This window comes from Macaca fascicularis, chromosome 13 (assembly GCF_037993035.2).
Source record: "Macaca fascicularis isolate 582-1 chromosome 13, T2T-MFA8v1.1".
Lineage (NCBI taxonomy): Eukaryota > Metazoa > Chordata > Mammalia > Primates > Cercopithecidae > Macaca > Macaca fascicularis.
This window is the reverse complement of record NC_088387.1, coordinates 37,324,768-37,329,433: the sequence shown is the minus strand read 5'-3', so window position 1 is coordinate 37,329,433 and position 4,666 is coordinate 37,324,768. Positions and strand designations below refer to the sequence as shown.

General features: G+C 46.4%; 1 non-coding gene across 1 annotated transcript; it reads left to right on the top strand.

Moving 5' to 3' along the window:
* Window positions 1–1,297: 1,297 nt before the first annotated feature.
* Window positions 1,298–2,377, top strand: LOC102133172 (FUN14 domain-containing protein 2). Its single transcript, XR_006691470.3, has one exon. It is a non-coding gene; the product is annotated as an FUN14 domain-containing protein 2 (transcript).
* Window positions 2,378–4,666: the final 2,289 nt, after the last annotated feature.

Here is a 4,666-nt window from a genome sequence, read left to right as displayed (position 1 = left end):
TATAACTGAGAGATCAATTGTGATATCAGGAGGGCAAGGCCAGTGAACTGGGCAAGGCAGAAGGCAGACAGAGTAGGTGGGCAAGTTATGTGCAGTAAAGAGGTGGAGATGATGAATAGAGATTATTTTTGAGCAGCTTAACCATAGGAAGAGGGAAATAATTCAGTGTCAAAAAAGGGTTTTGCAGGGGCTGAAGGGGACAGGCTTTAAGATGAAAGAGAACTGGAACTCATTTATAGAGTTACAAGGAAAGTGAGATCCACCCTTGAAAGTTTGTGCCCATTTCTCTCTCTGCCTTTCTCCCTTTTACTTTTTACTTAGATGAAGACTTGCTGTTATGTTATCCTTAAGATGGGCACAATAAATTCCAGCAGCAAGAAGATACCAGGACATAAACTATATACTTCAAAAGTTCAGACTTAATTCCTGTTCATATATTGCATTGGATAAAATTTGCTTTTTCCAGTCCAGCCCTGGTAAAAAGGCCACAATGGCACAAGCAATCCTGTTATAGCTGCAGAACAGAAGGTGGGAGGAAAAATTCAATTAGAACCATGCCTTCCTCAGCCCAAAAATGGGTTTGATATTTGCAGAGGGTTCCCAGGCAACAACCCCTGCCATTCCAGACCCTACAAATTGGGAACGCTTTTTGTTGCAGGCTGAGAAAGCACCACACAAAAGGTCCCAGGCAGCACAGTTTTTTCATGTTTGAAGGGTCGACAGCCCAGCCCCATCTGCCTCCTGAAGCATATTCCCCTCTTTTCTTTACCTTCCCACAGATGACACTTCGGACAGCTCTTTTCAGGTAAGTCCAAGAGAAAAAGTAAATGCTAGGCCTGGTGAAGTAATTTCTCACTCAGGTTTTGCAAAATCCAGAGAGCCTACAGGTTTCCCCAAATATACTACAAAAATCTTTGACTGAGTCTCAAAAGGGGGGACTGTTGACAGTGTGAAGGGAAGTGTTTTCCAACATAATTCACCTGGACATTTGCCTAGAAGTTTTGCAATTTACAAAATATTTCACACACATAATTTTATTGGATCCTCACAATAATACTGTATTTTTCTTATTCTATAGATGAGAAAACAGAGACTCAGGTCTTATCCTTGGACATGTGGTCCATTCGTTGCTCTTTCCACCATTCCACACTGCTTCTAAAAAAAACAAAAAAACAAACAAAAAAAACAGGATGGCATCTGTTGGGCGGGTCTGCGGGGCTTGTGACGCCGCCCCACGGAACTTTGTGACGCAGCCGCTTGCCGAGACAGGAAGCGGTCGCAGCGCGCCAGGCCCGCCCTCTTCCGCCACCGCCGTGGGAATGGAAACATCTGCCCCACGTGCAGGAAGCCAGGTGGAAACATCTACCCCACGTGCAGGAAGCCAAGTGGTGGTCACAACAGCGTGCCACTCCGTGGCATACCGCGCAGATCCCCTGCGTGTGTCCCTGTGAGACTAGCTCACCAAAATGGCTGCGTCCAGTGAAGGAAACTTTGAGGGAGATATTGAGTCAGTGGACCTTGCAGAATTTGCTAAGCAGCAGCCATGGTGGCGTAAGCTGTTTGGGCCAGAATGTGGACTTTCAGCCGAAAAGTATAGCGTGGCAACCCAGCTGTTCATTGGAGGTGTCACTGGATGGTGCACGGGTTTCATATTCCAGAAGGTTGGAAAGTTGGCTGCAACAGCTGTGGGAGGTGGATTTTTTCTCCTTCAACTTGCAAACCATTCTGGGTACATCAAAGTTGATTGGCAACGAGTGGAGAAGGACATGAAGAAAGCCAAAGAGCAGCTGAAGATCCGTAAGAGCAATCAGATACCTACCGAGGTCAGGAGCAAAGCTGAGGAGGTGGTGTCATTTGTGAAGAAGAATATTCTAGTGACTGGGGGATTTTTCGGGGGCTTTCTGCTTGGCATGGCATCCTGAGGAAGATAACCTCATTTTCATTGTTCCTGGTTTTTTCCAGCCAGCAGCCTCTATACTCCATCATAGGACACTGAGTCCCTCCTCCTCTTCTCCCATGCCTTCCTCCCTGCTGTGGCAAATCCAAGTGGCTTCTATAAGCATCTGTTGGTACAAGTTAATGTGGCACCATAAGCTTGATGGTTGCAGAAGAGACAATAGTCCTTAGCTCTCCTTCCAGTACACCCCCTACTTGGTCAGTCTGTAGGTCAGCAAGAAGGTTCTTCTACCTCCATGCAAGACACTTAGGAGAACACATTGCAAGATGGCTGACTGTGGAGGATGAGTGGATCCTGAAAGGTCGTCCCGAACTGTTGATTTGAAAAAGAAATAAGCACATGGATTACCTTATTATGTGCTGCATGGAAAGGAACTGAATACAATTGCCTTTAAGCATTAAAAAAAAAAAAAATGAAAAATTGGGGTGTCACACTTGCAAAATGGATGGACAAATGTGGTCAGGGCAGATCAAGGTAAGGGATGATCTGAAGCAAAACTGTGAAGGATAACCTTGGGTGACCCTTATATATTTTTTACCCTTACCCCAGGTGCCCCCTGTTTCCAAACCCCTAATGCCCAGGGCCCTCATTCTCTACCCTTTGGCTAAACAAGGCAACACTTCTCTGTTGCCCACATGAGCAGAACCTCATACTTTGGCTTCCCTGACCCCTTCTACCCCTTCAAAACATACCTATCCCTACCTGTGTTCTTCTCCCTCAATTTCTCTCTGGGCAACTGATCTACTTTAACCTGATCATTTGACTTCCTAGGAAGTACCTTCCACTCTGAGAGTCAGGATGCTCTGCATGTGTGCTAAGGCATCAAATGAAGATTGAAAGTCACTCCTGTGTTACCCCTCCCTGGCAACCCTGCTACTTTGACAAGGGTTCTGTTGACTCAACCTGAATTCCACAGTGTTGTGAGAGTTTCAGGCACTGCTGCAGTGAATAGGTATAGATATTACTGGGTAGGGACTCCCTCAATTGGAGCACCACAGTCTATCCATCAAAAATTTCTCAACCATGGCCCTGGGATTGATTGACCAAAGCCCATTAGAGGACTGCAGGGATCTGCCAGAAGGTGGGACATGAGATATGAATACATTCCTTAAGGTTCTGTGGCCCTGAGAACTCAGCCCCAGAAGATGATCTGTGCAGGAGGTTTTGAGCCTAACCAGGGTACCAGAGAGGCCAGGAGTACCTCCTCCAGCCAAGACTGACCACAGTCCAGAGAACAAAACCCAGATAACAGAATCTGTCTCTGACACTGGACTCTTCTTTCTTGCATTCTGAGAAATGTAAGAACTACTCTTGGAAAGAAACAGTAGAGACCAAGAAACACAGGGATGGAAGCTGACTGGTTTCAGGGTTCAAAGGTCTGTGTCCCATCCCAGTTTGGCAAGTTATCAGTGGGAGGGGCCATGAACAATCCAGAAAACCTCTCTGGGCCTCTGGTTCCTTATCTGAAAAATGAAGGATAGTGAAACTTGCCTTGCCTACTCACAAGTCTGTCCTGAGCTCATGAAACTCTAGCAGCTTTTCTATCTTCTCAGCTTTTCTATCACTTAACAGGTGAAAAACCTATGGCCTAAGAAATTAAATGACCCACTTACCTATTGTCTTAGTTTGAGTGTCCCCAGACCTTGAAACAAGCAATCAAATACAGGTAGTGTATTTAAGACAGGCAAGAAAAACTGCCAGAAGAGTGGAAAAGTGAACCCAGGAAGAGAAGGTAGCCAGTAAAATGATTTATCAGTCTTCTCCCTCTGGGGACAACTGAAAGTTAATTCCCTGAGGAAATTCTGGAAGTGGAGTACAATGCAGGCCTTGAAGTTATCCTGCCCATGGAATGAGGGAGCTGGGGTATTTGCATGCCAGTCCTGCAGAGTCCTTGGTTAAGGCTGCTGGGGCAGGATGTGAGCAGAGTGGACTTCATGGCTTTTTAAAAAAAAGAAAGAAAAGCATGCAGACAAAAGGAAGCAGAGGCTGGCTAGTGGAGGTTGGTCAGAATGCATGGAAATGGCAAGGCCCATTGGGTACATGTGTGTCATTGCGATGGCTTCGACAGCTAACAGTCAACAAGGCTAAGATCTCAACGTCGGTTCCCTGACATCCCATTAGGGTCTTTCCCACTATCACAGCTCCCTCTGACATTATGGCTCAGTTCTCCTGACTCTCCTCCTCGTGAGGTTTCTGCCAATGCCCAGACTGCTTCCTGCCAATGTTGTTCTTCCCATACGTGGTAACACCATTGGGTCAGAGCTGGGAGAGGGCATCCCTTGGCCAAACTATCCTCTCCGGGCTCTGGCACTGAGCTCAGAATGCTCAGCATTGCAAGCCTAGAACAAGTTCCTTAACATGAGAATTCACAGGTTTGGGTGTCTGTTTCCAGACCTAGGATATCTGTCAACAGAATACCAATCCAAGAAGACATTTTGACAGGAGAGGTAATAGTCACCCCAGAAAAAACGCAATTGAGAGGGAAGTCCTTGAGTCCAAGTGACAAGATCATCAGGGCAAGAGAGGGTACAGGGGATTCAGTACCTTGTTCAGATACTAAATGTGCAAACAGTGAGCATCCCTGTTGTTTACAGAAGCATATGTCCTGGTTGCAGCCCAAAAGCATACAGCAAGCCAGATCTGAGCTGTGCATACATTGCCAGGAGCATGTGAGTGGCCCAATGCCCCAGGGACAAGGTTCCATTCTTA